At 33.2% G+C, this 17,289-nt stretch overlaps 1 protein-coding gene across 3 annotated transcripts in view; it reads left to right on the forward strand.

Moving 5' to 3' along the window:
- FAM234B (family with sequence similarity 234 member B) overlaps positions 1–17,289 on the forward strand; it is a 117,198-nt gene that overhangs the window by 833 nt on the left and 99,076 nt on the right. The window lies entirely within an intron of this gene.

Raw genomic sequence — 17,289 nt, forward strand, 5'->3', positions numbered from 1 at the left:
TGGGGAATGAACGTGTAATATATGTAGATAATAGGGGAATGAACACATATCCCATATAAACAGGTGTATATTATATTCCCTGAGCTTTATAGGTGGGGAATGAGCATGTAATATATGTAGATAATAGAGGAATGAACACATATCCCATATAAACAGGTGTATATTATATTCCCTGAGCTTTATAGGTGAGGAATGAGCATGTAATATATGTAGATAATAGGGGAATGATCACATATCCCATATATACAGCTGTATATTATATTCCCTGAGCTTTATAGGTGAGGAATGAGCATGTAATATATGTAGATAATAGGGGAATGATCACATATCTCATATATACAGGTGTATATTATATTCCCTGAGCTTTATAGGTGAGGAATGAGCATGTAATATATGTAGATAATAGGGGAATGATCACATATCTCATATATACAGCTGTATATTATATTCCCTGAGCTTTATAGGTGGGGAATGAGCATGTAATATATGTAGATAATAGAGGAATGATCACATATCCCATATAAACAGGTGTATATTATATTCCCTGAGCTTTATAGGTGGGGAATGAGCATGTAATATATGTAGATAATAGAGGAATGAACACATATCCCATATAAACAGGTGTATATTATATTCCCTGAGCTTTATAGATGGGGAATGAACATGTATATAATAGGGAATAATCACATATCCCACATAAACAGGTGTATATTATATTCCCTGGGCTTTATAGGTGGGGAATGAACATGTAATATATGTAGATAATAGGGGAATGATCACATATCCCATATATACAGGTGTATATTATATTCCCTGAGCTTTATAGGTGGGGAATGAGCATGTAATATATGTAGATAATAGAGGAATGAACACATATCCCATATAAACAGGTGTATATTATATTCCCTGAGCTTTATAGGTGGGGAATGAGCATGTAATATATGTAGATAATAGAGGAATGAACACATATCCCATATAAACAGGTGTATATTATATTCCCTGAGCTTTATAGGTGGGGAATGAGCATGTAATATATGTAGATAATAGAGGAATGAACACATATCCCATATAAACAGGTGTATATTATATTCCCTGAGCTTTATAGGTGGGGAATGAGCATGTAATATATGTAGATAATAGAGGAATGAACACATATCCCATATAAACAGGTGTATATTATATTCCCTGAGCTTTATAGGTGGGGAATGAGCATGTAATATATGTAGATAATAGAGGAATGAACACATATCCCATATAAACAGGTGTATATTATATTCCCTGAGCTTTATAGATGGAGAATGAACATGTATATAATAGGGAATAATCACATATCCCACATAAACAGGTGTATATTATATTCCCTGGGCTTTATAGGTGGGGAATGAACATGTAATATATGTAGATAATAGGGGAATGATCACATATCCCATATATACAGGTGTATATTATATTCCCTGAGCTTTATAGGTGGGGAATGAACATGTAATATATGTAGATAATAGAGGAATGAACACATATCCCATATATACAGGTGTATATTATATTCCCTGAGCTTTATAGGTGGGGAATGAGCATGTAATATATGTAGATAATAGAGGAATGAACACATATCCCATATAAACAGGTGTATATTATATTCCCTGAGCTTTATAGGTGGGGAATGAGCATGTAATATATGTAGATAATAGAGGAATGAACACATATCCCATATAAACAGGTGTATATTATATTCCCTGAGCTTTATAGGTGGGGAATGAGCATGTAATATATGTAGATAATAGAGGAATGAACACATATCCCATATAAACAGGTGTATATTATATTCCCTGAGCTTTATAGATGGGGAATGAACATGTATATAATAGGGAATAATCACATATCCCACATAAACAGGTGTATATTATATTCCCTGGGCTTTATAGGTGGGGAATGAACATGTAATATATGTAGATAATAGGGGAATGATCACATATCCCATATATACAGGTGTATATTATATTCCCTGAGCTTTATAGGTGGGGAATGAACATGTAATATATGTAGATAATAGAGGAATGAACACATATCCGATATAAACAGCTGTATATTATATTCACTGAGCTTTATAGGTGTGGAATGAACATGAAATATGCGTAGATAATAGAGGAATGAACACATATCTCATATAAACAGCTGTATATTATATTCACTGAGCTTTATAGGTGTGGAATGAACATGAAATATATGTAGATAATAGAGGAATGAACACATATCCCATATAAACAGGTGTATATTATATTCCCTGAGCTTTATAGGTGGGAAATGAACATGTAATATATGTAGATAATAGAGGAATGATCACATATCCCACATAAACAGGTGTATATTATATTCCCTGAGCTTTATAGATGGGGAATGAACATTAAATATGCGTAGATAATAGAGGAATGAACACATATCCCATATAAACAGCTGTATAATATATTCCCTGAGCTTTATAGGTGGGAAATGAACATGTAATATATGTAGATAATAGAGGAATGATCACATATCCCACATAAACAGGTGTATATTGTATTCCCTGAGCTTTATAGGTGGGGAATGATCATGTAATATATGTAGATAATAGGGGAATGATCACATATCCCATATAAACAGGTGTATTTTATATTCCCTGAGCTTTATAGGTGGGGAATGAACATGTATATAATAGGGAATAATCACATATCCCACATAAACAGGTGTATATTATATTCCCTGAGCTTTATAGGTGGGAAATGAACATGTAATATATGTAGATAATAGAGGAATGAACACATATCCCACATAAACAGGTGTATATTATATTCCCTGAGCTTTATAGGTGGGGAATGAACATGAAATATATATGTAGATAATAGGGGAATGATCACATATCCCATATAAACAGCTGTATATTATATTCCCTGAGCTTTATAGGTGAGGAATGATCATGTAATATATGTAGATAATAGGAGAATGATCACATATCCCATATAAACAGGTGTATATTATATTCCCTGAGCTTTATAGGTGGGGAATGAACATGTATATAATAGGGAATAATCACATATCCCACATAAACAGGTGTATATTATATTCCCTGGGCTTTATAGGTGGGGAATGAGCATGTAATATATGTAGATAATAGGGGAATGATCACATATCCCATATAAACAGGTGTATATTATATTCCCTGAGCTTTATAGGTGGGAAATGAACATGTAATATATGTAGATAATAGAGGAATGAACACATATCCCACATAAACAGGTGTATATTATATTCCCTGAGCTTTATAGGTGGGGAATGAACATGAAATATATATGTAGATAATAGGGGAATGATCACATATCCCATATAAACAGCTGTATATTATATTCCCTGAGCTTTATAGGTGAGGAATGATCATGTAATATATGTAGATAATAGGAGAATGATCACATATCCCATATAAACAGGTGTATATTATATTCCCTGAGCTTTATAGGTGGGGAATGAACATGTATATAATAGGGAATAATCACATATCCCACATAAACAGGTGTATATTATATTCCCTGGGCTTTATAGGTGGGGAATGAGCATGTAATATATGTAGATAATAGGGGAATGATCACATATCCCATATAAACAGGTGTATATTATATTCCCTGAGCTTTATAGATGGGGAATGAACATGTAATATATGTAGATAATAGAGGAATGATCACATATCCCATATCAACAGGTGTATATTATATTCCCTGAGCTTTATAGGTGAGGAATAAACATGAAATATATGTAGATAATAGAAGAATGGACACATATCCGATATAAACAGCTGTATATTATATTCACTGAGCTTTATAGGTGTGGAATGAACATGAAATATGCGTAGATAATAGAGGAATGAACACATATCCCATATAAACAGGTGTATATTATATTCCCTGAGCTTTATAGATGGGGAATGAACATTAAATATGCGTAGATAATAGAGGAATGAACACATATCCCATATAAACAGCTGTATAATATATTCCCTGAGCTTTATAGGTGGGGAATGAACATTAAATATGTGTAGATAATAGAGGAATGAACACATATCTCATATATACAGCTGTATATTATATTCCCTGAGCTTTATTGGTGGGGAATGAACATGTAATATATGTAGATAATAGGGGAATGATCACATATCTCATATATACAGGTGTATATTATATTCAGTGGGCTTTATAGGTGGGGAATGAGCATGTAATATATGTAGATAATAGAGGAATGATCACATATCCCATATATACAGCTGTATATTATATTCCCTGAGCTTTATAGGTGGGGAATGAACATGAAATATATGTAGATAATAGAGGAATGAACGCATATCCCATATAAACAGCTGTATATTATATTCCCTGAGCTTTATAGGTGAGGAATGAACATGAAATATATGTAGATAATAGGGGAATGAACACATATCCCATATAAACAGGTGTATATTATATTCCCTGAGCTTTATAGGTGCGGAATGAGCATGAAATATATGTAGATAATAGGGAATGAACACATCCCATATAAACAGCTGTATATTATATTCCCTGAGCTTTATAGGTGGGGAATGAACATGTAATATATGTAGATAATAGAGGAATGAACACATCCCATATAAACAGGTGTATATTATATTCCGTGAGCTTTATAGGTGAGGAATGATCATGTAATACATGTAGATAATAGGGGAATGATCACATATCCCATATAAACAGGTGTATATTATATTCCCTGAGCTTTATAGGTGGGGAATAAACATGAAATATATGTAGATAATAGAAGAATGGACACATATCCGATATAAACAGCTGTATATTATATTCACTGAGCTTTATAGGTGGGGAATGAACATGAAATATGCGTAGATAATAGAGGAATGAACACATATCCCATATAAACAGGTGTATATTATATTCCCTGAGCTTTATAGGTGGGGAATGAACAATAAATATGCGTAGATAATAGGGGAATGATCACATATCCAATATAAACAGGTGTATATTATATTCCCTGAGCTTTATAGATGGGGAATGAACATTAAATATGCATAGATTATAGAGGAATGAACACATATCTCATATAAACAGCTGTATAATATATTCCCTGAGCTTTATAGGTGGGGAATGAACATTAAATATGTGTAGATAATAGAGGAATGAACACATATCTCATATATACAGCTGTATATTATATTCCCTGAGCTTTATTGGTGGAGAATGAACATGTAATATATGTAGATAATAGGGGAATGATCACATATCTCATATATACAGGTGTATATTATATTCCGTGGGCTTTATAGGTGGGGAATGAGCATGTAATATATGTAGATAATAGAGGAATGATCACATATCCCATATAAACAGCTGTATAATATATTCCCTGAGCTTTATAGGTGGGGAATGAGCATGTAATATATGTAGATAATAGAGGAATGAACGCATATCCCATATAAACCAGGGCTGTGGAGTCGGTAAGCCAAACCTGCGACTCCGACTCCGACTCCTCAATTTCCCTTACACCGACTCCGACTCCACGACTCCGACTCCGACTCCCACATAAATATAAGCAATATAAGTGAAAAATTTATTGTAGTACAATGTGAACCTCAGACATTTAATCATTTTTATGATCCAATAATCAAGATATTTAGATAGAACAGAATATATATTGGTGTACTACCCGGTTTTCATTCTTTTTGGTACAGATACGATATGGATAGACAGATATGGATAAATGGATAGATAGAGCAGATTTCTAATCTGCTTTTGCTATTGAAAACATTATCTATGAGCTCAAAAACCTTTCAGGTGATGCAGTTTTTTAAAAAGATGATCAGCTTTTGCAGCTGAAAAACGTATCCTCAAAAAACACAGGAAAAACGCTGTGAGTGAATGTAGCCTTAGATCAGGAATATAACAGCCATTTATAGGACATTTCATAACTTTCCCAAACTCCTATGAAAAAATATTCAGCACATCCTGCATTGAATTACTGTACCCAATTTATTATATATTTTAGGAGTCGGAGTCGGTCCATTTTATACCGACACCGACTCCAACTCCGACTCCACCAAAATGAGCACCGACTCCGACTCCACGACTCCGACTCCGACTCCACAGCCCTGATATAAACAGCTGTATATTATATTCCCTGAGCTTTATAGGTGAGGAATGAACATGAAATATATGTGTATAATAGGAAATGATCACATATCCCATATAAAAAGGTGTATATTATATTCCCTGAGCTTTATAGGTGGGGAATGAACATGTAATATATGTAGATAATAGGGGAATGATCACATATCCAATATAAACAGCTGTATCTTATATTCCCTGAGCTTTATAGATGGGGAATGGACATGAAATATATGTAGATAATAGAGGAATGATCACATATCCAATATAAACAGCTGTATCTTATATTCCCTGAGCTTTATAGGTGAGGAATGAACATGAAATATATGTAGATAATAGGGGAATGATCACATATCCAATATAAACAGCTGTATCTTATATTCCCTGAGCTTTATAGATGGGGAATGAACATGAAATATATGTAGATAATAGAGGAATGATCACATATCCAATATAAACAGCTGTATCTTATATTCCCTGAGCTTTATAGGTGGGGAATGAAGATGAAATATATGTAGATAATAGAGGAATGATCACATATCTCATATATACAGGTGTATATTATATTCCGTGGGCTTTATAGGTGGGGAATGAGCATGTAATATATGTAGATAATAGAGGAATGATCACATATCCCATATAAACAGCTGTATAATATATTCCCTGAGCTTTATAGGTGGGGAATGAACATGTAATATATGTAGATAATAGAGGAATGAACGCATATCCCATATAAACAGCTGTATATTATATTCCCTGAGCTTTATAGGTGGGGAATGAACATGTAATATATGTAGATAATAGGGGAATGATCACATATCTCATATATACAGGTGTATATTATATTCCGTGGGCTTTATAGGTGGGGAATGAGCATGTAATATATGTAGATAATAGAGGAATGATCACATATCCCATATAAACAGCTGTATAATATATTCCCTGAGCTTTATAGGTGGGGAATGAACATGTAATATATGTAGATAATAGAGGAATGAACGCATATCCCATATAAACAGCTGTATATTATATTCCCTGAGCTTTATAGGTGAGGAATGAACATGAAATATATGTAGATAATAGAGGAATGAACACATATCCCATATATACAGGTGTATATTATATTCCCTGAGCTTTATAGGTGGGGAATGAGCATGTAATATATGTAGATAATAGAGGAATGAACACATATCCCATATAAACAGGTGTATATTATATTCCCTGAGCTTTATAGGTGGGGAATGAGCATGTAATATATGTAGATAATAGAGGAATGAACACATATCCCATATAAACAGGTGTATATTATATTCCCTGAGCTTTATAGGTGGGGAATGAGCATGTAATATATGTAGATAATAGAGGAATGAACACATATCCCATATAAACAGGTGTATATTATATTCCCTGAGCTTTATAGATGGGGAATGAACATGTATATAATAGGGAATAATCACATATCCCACATAAACAGGTGTATATTATATTCCCTGGGCTTTATAGGTGGGGAATGAACATGTAATATATGTAGATAATAGGGGAATGATCACATATCCCATATATACAGGTGTATATTATATTCCCTGAGCTTTATAGGTGGGGAATGAACATGTAATATATGTAGATAATAGAGGAATGAACACATATCCCATATATACAGGTGTATATTATATTCCCTGAGCTTTATAGGTGGGGAATGAGCATGTAATATATGTAGATAATAGAGGAATGAACACATATCCCATATAAACAGGTGTATATTATATTCCCTGAGCTTTATAGGTGGGGAATGAGCATGTAATATATGTAGATAATAGAGGAATGAACACATATCCCATATAAACAGGTGTATATTATATTCCCTGAGCTTTATAGGTGGGGAATGAGCATGTAATACATGTAGATAATAGAGGAATGAACACATATCCCATATAAACAGGTGTATATTATATTCCCTGAGCTTTATAGATGGGGAATGAACATGTATATAATAGGGAATAATCACATATCCCACATAAACAGGTGTATATTATATTCCCTGGGCTTTATAGGTGGGGAATGAACATGTAATATATGTAGATAATAGGGGAATGATCACATATCCCATATATACAGGTGTATATTATATTCCCTGAGCTTTATAGGTGGGGAATGAACATGTAATATATGTAGATAATAGAGGAATGAACACATATCCCATATATACAGGTGTATATTATATTCCCTGAGCTTTATAGGTGGGGAATGAACATGTAATATATGTAGATAATAGAGGAATGATCACATATCCCATATAAACAGGTGTATATTATATTCCCTGAGCTTTATAGATGGGGAATGAACATGAAATATATGTAGATAATAGGGGAATAATCACATATCCCATATCAACAGGTGTATATTATATTCCCTGAGCTTTATAGGTGAGGAATGAACATGTAATATATGTAGATAATAGAGGAATGATCACATATCCCATATAAACAGGTGTATATTATATTCCCTGAGCTTTATAGATGGGGAATGAACATGTAATATATGTAGATAATAGGGGAATAATCACATATCCCATATCAACAGGTGTATATTATATTCCCTGAGCTTTATAGGTGAGGAATGATCATGTAATACATGTAGATAATAGGGGAATGAACACACATCCCATATAAACAGGTGTATATTATATTCCCTGAGCTTTACAGGTGGGGAATAAACATGTAATATATGTAGATAATAGAAGAATGGACACATATCCGATATAAACAGCTGTATATTATATTCACTGAGCTTTATAGGTGTGGAATGAACATGAAATATGCGTAGATAATAGAGGAATGAACACATATCTCATATAAACAGCTGTATATTATATTCACTGAGCTTTATAGGTGTGGAATGAACATGAAATATATGTAGATAATAGAGGAATGAACACATATCCCATATAAACAGGTGTATATTATATTCCCTGAGCTTTATAGGTGGGAAATGAACATGTAATATATGTAGATAATAGAGGAATGATCACATATCCCACATAAACAGGTGTATATTATATTCCCTGAGCTTTATAGATGGGGAATGAACATTAAATATGCGTAGATAATAGAGGAATGAACACATATCCCATATAAACAGCTGTATAATATATTCCCTGAGCTTTATAGGTGGGAAATGAACATGTAATATATGTAGATAATAGAGGAATGATCACATATCCCACATAAACAGGTGTATATTGTATTCCCTGAGCTTTATAGGTGGGGAATGATCATGTAATATATGTAGATAATAGGGGAATGATCACATATCCCATATAAACAGGTGTATTTTATATTCCCTGAGCTTTATAGGTGGGGAATGAACATGTATATAATAGGGAATAATCACATATCCCACATAAACAGGTGTATATTATATTCCCTGAGCTTTATAGGTGGGAAATGAACATGTAATATATGTAGATAATAGAGGAATGAACACATATCCCACATAAACAGGTGTATATTATATTCCCTGAGCTTTATAGGTGGGGAATGAACATGAAATATATATGTAGATAATAGGGGAATGATCACATATCCCATATAAACAGCTGTATATTATATTCCCTGAGCTTTATAGGTGAGGAATGATCATGTAATATATGTAGATAATAGGAGAATGATCACATATCCCATATAAACAGGTGTATATTATATTCCCTGAGCTTTATAGGTGGGGAATGAACATGTATATAATAGGGAATAATCACATATCCCACATAAACAGGTGTATATTATATTCCCTGGGCTTTATAGGTGGGGAATGAGCATGTAATATATGTAGATAATAGGGGAATGATCACATATCCCATATAAACAGGTGTATATTATATTCCCTGAGCTTTATAGGTGGGAAATGAACATGTAATATATGTAGATAATAGAGGAATGAACACATATCCCACATAAACAGGTGTATATTATATTCCCTGAGCTTTATAGGTGGGGAATGAACATGAAATATATATGTAGATAATAGGGGAATGATCACATATCCCATATAAACAGCTGTATATTATATTCCCTGAGCTTTATAGGTGAGGAATGATCATGTAATATATGTAGATAATAGGAGAATGATCACATATCCCATATAAACAGGTGTATATTATATTCCCTGAGCTTTATAGGTGGGGAATGAACATGTATATAATAGGGAATAATCACATATCCCACATAAACAGGTGTATATTATATTCCCTGGGCTTTATAGGTGGGGAATGAGCATGTAATATATGTAGATAATAGGGGAATGATCACATATCCCATATAAACAGGTGTATATTATATTCCCTGAGCTTTATAGATGGGGAATGAACATGTAATATATGTAGATAATAGAGGAATGATCACATATCCCATATCAACAGGTGTATATTATATTCCCTGAGCTTTATAGGTGAGGAATAAACATGAAATATATGTAGATAATAGAAGAATGGACACATATCCGATATAAACAGCTGTATATTATATTCACTGAGCTTTATAGATGTGGAATGAACATGAAATATGCGTAGATAATAGAGGAATGAACACATATCCCATATAAACAGGTGTATATTATATTCCCTGAGCTTTATAGATGGGGAATGAACATTAAATATGCGTAGATAATAGAGGAATGAACACATATCCCATATAAACAGCTGTATAATATATTCCCTGAGCTTTATAGGTGGGGAATGAACATTAAATATGTGTAGATAATAGAGGAATGAACACATATCTCATATATACAGCTGTATATTATATTCCCTGAGCTTTATTGGTGGGGAATGAACATGTAATATATGTAGATAATAGGGGAATGATCACATATCTCATATATACAGGTGTATATTATATTCAGTGGGCTTTATAGGTGGGGAATGAGCATGTAATATATGTAGATAATAGAGGAATGATCACATATCCCATATATACAGCTGTATATTATATTCCCTGAGCTTTATAGGTGGGGAATGAACATGAAATATATGTAGATAATAGAGGAATGAACGCATATCCCATATAAACAGCTGTATATTATATTCCCTGAGCTTTATAGGTGAGGAATGAACATGAAATATATGTAGATAATAGGGGAATGAACACATATCCCATATAAAAAGGTGTATATTATATTCCCTGAGCTTTATAGGTGCGGAATGAGCATGAAATATATGTAGATAATAGGGAATGAACACATCCCATATAAACAGCTGTATATTATATTCCCTGAGCTTTATAGGTGGGGAATGAACATGTAATATATGTAGATAATAGAGGAATGAACACATCCCATATAAACAGGTGTATATTATATTCCGTGAGCTTTATAGGTGAGGAATGATCATGTAATACATGTAGATAATAGGGGAATGATCACATATCCCATATAAACAGGTGTATATTATATTCCCTGAGCTTTATAGGTGGGGAATAAACATGAAATATATGTAGATAATAGAAGAATGGACACATATCCGATATAAACAGCTGTATATTATATTCACTGAGCTTTATAGGTGGGGAATGAACATGAAATATGCGTAGATAATAGAGGAATGAACACATATCCCATATAAACAGGTGTATATTATATTCCCTGAGCTTTATAGGTGGGGAATGAACAATAAATATGCGTAGATAATAGGGGAATGATCACATATCCAATATAAACAGGTGTATATTATATTCCCTGAGCTTTATAGATGGGGAATGAACATTAAATATGCATAGATTATAGAGGAATGAACACATATCTCATATAAACAGCTGTATAATATATTCCCTGAGCTTTATAGGTGGGGAATGAACATTAAATATGTGTAGATAATAGAGGAATGAACACATATCTCATATATACAGCTGTATATTATATTCCCTGAGCTTTATTGGTGGAGAATGAACATGTAATATATGTAGATAATAGGGGAATGATCACATATCTCATATATACAGGTGTATATTATATTCCGTGGGCTTTATAGGTGGGGAATGAGCATGTAATATATGTAGATAATAGAGGAATGATCACATATCCCATATAAACAGCTGTATAATATATTCCCTGAGCTTTATAGGTGGGGAATGAGCATGTAATATATGTAGATAATAGAGGAATGAACGCATATCCCATATAAACCAGGGCTGTGGAGTCGGTAAGCCAAACCTGCGACTCCGACTCCGACTCCTCAATTTCCCTTACACCGACTCCGACTCCACGACTCCGACTCCGACTCCCACATAAATATAAGCAATATAAGTGAAAAATTTATTGTAGTACAATGTGAACCTCAGACATTTAATCATTTTTATGATCCAATAATCAAGATATTTAGATAGAACAGAATATATATTGGTGTACTACCCGGTTTTCATTCTTTTTGGTACAGATACGATATGGATAGACAGATATGGATAAATGGATAGATAGAGCAGATTTCTAATCTGCTTTTGCTATTGAAAACATTATCTATGAGCTCAAAAACCTTTCAGGTGATGCAGTTTTTTAAAAAGATGATCAGCTTTTGCAGCTGAAAAACGTATCCTCAAAAAACACAGGAAAAACGCTGTGAGTGAATGTAGCCTTAGATCAGGAATATAACAGCCATTTATAGGACATTTCATAACTTTCCCAAACTCCTATGAAAAAATATTCAGCACATCCTGCATTGAATTACTGTACCCAATTTATTATATATTTTAGGAGTCGGAGTCGGTCCATTTTATACCGACACCGACTCCAACTCCGACTCCGACTCCACCAAAATGAGCACCGACTCCGACTCCACGACTCCGACTCCGACTCCACAGCCCTGATATAAACAGCTGTATATTATATTCCCTGAGCTTTATAGGTGAGGAATGAACATGAAATATATGTGTATAATAGGAAATGATCACATATCCCATATAAAAAGGTGTATATTATATTCCCTGAGCTTTATAGGTGGGGAATGAACATGTAATATATGTAGATAATAGGGGAATGATCACATATCCAATATAAACAGCTGTATCTTATATTCCCTGAGCTTTATAGATGGGGAATGGACATGAAATATATGTAGATAATAGAGGAATGATCACATATCCAATATAAACAGCTGTATCTTATATTCCCTGAGCTTTATAGGTGAGGAATGAACATGAAATATATGTAGATAATAGGGGAATGATCACATATCCAATATAAACAGCTGTATCTTATATTCCCTGAGCTTTATAGATGGGGAATGAACATGAAATATATGTAGATAATAGAGGAATGATCACATATCCAATATAAACAGCTGTATCTTATATTCCCTGAGCTTTATAGGTGAGGAATGAACATGAAATATATGTAGATAATAGGGGAATGATCACATATCCAATATAAACAGCTGTATCTTATATTCCCTGAGCTTTATAGGTGGGGAATGAAGATGAAATATATGTAGATAATAGAGGAATGATCACATATCTCATATATACAGGTGTATATTATATTCCGTGGGCTTTATAGGTGGGGAATGAGCATGTAATATATGTAGATAATAGAGGAATGATCACATATCCCATATAAACAGCTGTATAATATATTCCCTGAGCTTTATAGGTGGGGAATGAACATGTAATATATGTAGATAATAGAGGAATGAACGCATATCCCATATAAACAGCTGTATATTATATTCCCTGAGCTTTATAGGTGGGGAATGAACATGTAATATATGTAGATAATAGGGGAATGATCACATATCTCATATATACAGGTGTATATTATATTCTGTGGGCTTTATAGGTGGGGAATGAGCATGTAATATATGTAGATAATAGAGGAATGATCACATATCCCATATAAACAGCTGTATAATATATTCCCTGAGCTTTATAGGTGGGGAATGAACATGTAATATATGTAGATAATAGAGGAATGAACGCATATCCCATATAAACAGCTGTATATTATATTCCCTGAGCTTTATAGGTGAGGAATGAACATGAAATATATGTAGATAATAGGGGAATGAACACATATCCCATATAAACAGGTGTATATTATATTCCCTGAGCTTTATAGGTGCGGAATGAGCATGAAATATATGTAGATAATAGGGAATGAACACATCCCATATAAACAGCTGTATATTATATACCTGAGCTTTATAGGTGGGGAATGAACATGTAATATATGTAGATAATAGAGGAATGAACACATCCCATATAAACAGGTGTATATTATATTCCCTGAGCTTTATAGGTGAGGAATGATCATGTAATACATGTAGATAATAGGGGAATGATCACATATCCCATATAAACAGGTGTATATTATATTCCCTGAGCTTTATAGGTGGGGAATAAACATGAAATATATGTAGATAATAGAAGAATGGACACATATCCGATATAAACAGCTGTATATTATATTCCCTGAGCTTTATAGATGGGGAATGAACATTAAATATGCGTAGATAATAGAGGAATGAACACATATCTCATATAAACAGCTGTATAATATATTCCCTGAGCTTTATAGGTGGGGAATGAACATTAAATATGTGTAGATAATAGAGGAATGAACACATATCTCATATATACAGCTGTATATTATATTCCCTGAGCTTTATTGGTGGGGAATGAACATGTAATATATGTAGATAATAGGGGAATGATCACATATCTCATATATACAGGTGTATATTATATTCCGTGGGCTTTATAGGTGGGCAATGAGCATGTAATATATGTAGATAATAGAGGAATGATCACATATCCCATATAAACAGCTGTATAATATATTCCCTGAGCTTTATAGGTGGGGAATGAACATGAAATATATATGTAGATAATAGGGGAATGATCACATATCCCATATAAACAGCTGCATATTATATTCCCTGAGCTTTATAGGTGTGGAATGAACATGAAATATGCGTAGATAATAGAGGAATGAACACATATCCCATATAAACAGGTGTATATTATATTCCCTGAGCTTTATAGATGGGGAATGAACATTAAATATGCGTAGATAATAGAGGAATGAACACATATCCCATATAAACAGCTGTATAATATATTCCCTGAGCTTTATAGGTGGGGAATGAACATTAAATATGTGTAGATAATAGAGGAATGAACACATATCTCATATATACAGCTGTATATTATATTCCCTGAGCTTTATTGGTGGGGAATGAACATGTAATATATGTAGATAATAGGGGAATGATCACATATCTCATATATACAGGTGTATTTTATATTCAGTGGGCTTTATAGGTGGGGAATAAGCATGTAATATATGTAGATAATAGAGGAATGATCACATATCCCATATATACAGGTGTATATTATATTCCCTGAGGTTTATAGGTGGGGAATGAACATGTAATATATGTAGATAATAGAGGAATGAACACATATCCCATATAAACAGCTGTATATTATATTCCCTGAGCTTTATAGGTGGGGAATGAACATGAAATATATGTAGATAATAGAGGAATGAACGCATATCCCATATGAACAGCTGTATATTATATTCCCTGAGCTTTATAGGTGAGGAATGAACATGAAATATATGTAGATAATAGGGGAATGAACACATATCCCATATAAACAGGTGTATATTATATTCCCTGAGCTTTATAGGTGCGGAATGAGCATGAAATATATGTAGATAATAGGGAATGAACACATCCCATATAAACAGCTGTATATTATATTCCCTGAGCTTTGTAGGTGGGGAATGAACATGTAATATATGTAGATAATAGAGGAATGAACACATATCCCATATAAACAGCTGTATAATATATTCCCTGAGCTTTATAGGTGAGGAATGAACATGAAATATATGTAGATAATAGGGGAATGAACACATATCCCATATAAACAGGTGTATATTATATTCCCTGAGCTTTATAGGTGCGGAATGAGCATGAAATATATGTAGATAATAGGGAATGAACACATCCCATATAAACAGGTGTATATTATATTCCCTGAGCTTTATAGGTGGGGAATGAGCATGTAATATATGTAGATAATAGAGGAATGATCACATATCCCATATAAACAGCTGTATAATATATTCCCTGAGCTTTATAGGTGGGGAATGAACATTAAATATGCGTAGATAATAGAGGAATGAACACATATCTCATATATACAGCTGTATATTATATTTCCTGAGCTTTATAGGTGGGGAATGAACATGTAATATATGTAGATAATAGAGGAATGATCACATATCTCATATATACAGGTGTATATTATATTCCGTGGGCTTTATAGGTGGGGAATGAGCATGTATTATATGTAGATAATAGAGGAATGATCACATATCCCATATAAACAGCTGTATAATGTATTCCCTGAGCTTTATAGGTGGGGAATGAACATGTAATATATGTAGATAATAGAGGAATGAACGCATATCCCATATAAACAGCTGTATATTATATTCCCTGAGCTTTATAGGTGAGGAATGAACATGAAATATATGTAGATAATAGGGGAATGAACACATATCCCATATAAACATGTGTATATTATATTCCCTGAGCTTTATAGGTGCGGAATGAGCATGAAATATATGTAGATAATAGGGAATGAACACATCCCATATAAACAGCTGTATATTATATTCCCTGAGCTTTATAGGTGGGGAATGAACATGTAATATATGTAGATAATAGAGGAATGAACACATCCCATATAAACAGGTGTATATTATATTCCCTGAGCTTTATAGGTGAGGAATGATCATGTAATACATGTAGATAATAGGGGAATGATCACATATCCCATATAAACAGGTGTATATTATATTCCCTGAGCTTTATAGGTGGGGAATAAACATGAAATATATGTAGATAATAGAAGAATGGACACATATCCGATATAAACAGCTGTATATTATATTCACTGAGCTTTATAGGTGGGGAATGAACATGAAATATATGTAGATAATAGAGGAATGAACACATATCCCATATAAACAGGTGTATATTATATTCCCTGAGCTTTATAGGTGGGGAATGAACAATAAATATGCGTAGATAATAGGGGAATGATCACATATCCAATATAAA

This window comes from Dendrobates tinctorius, unplaced genomic scaffold (genome assembly GCF_039654945.1).
Source record: "Dendrobates tinctorius isolate UK_male_01 unplaced genomic scaffold, ASM3965494v1 ptg000094l, whole genome shotgun sequence".
Classification (NCBI taxonomy): domain Eukaryota; kingdom Metazoa; phylum Chordata; class Amphibia; order Anura; family Dendrobatidae; genus Dendrobates; species Dendrobates tinctorius.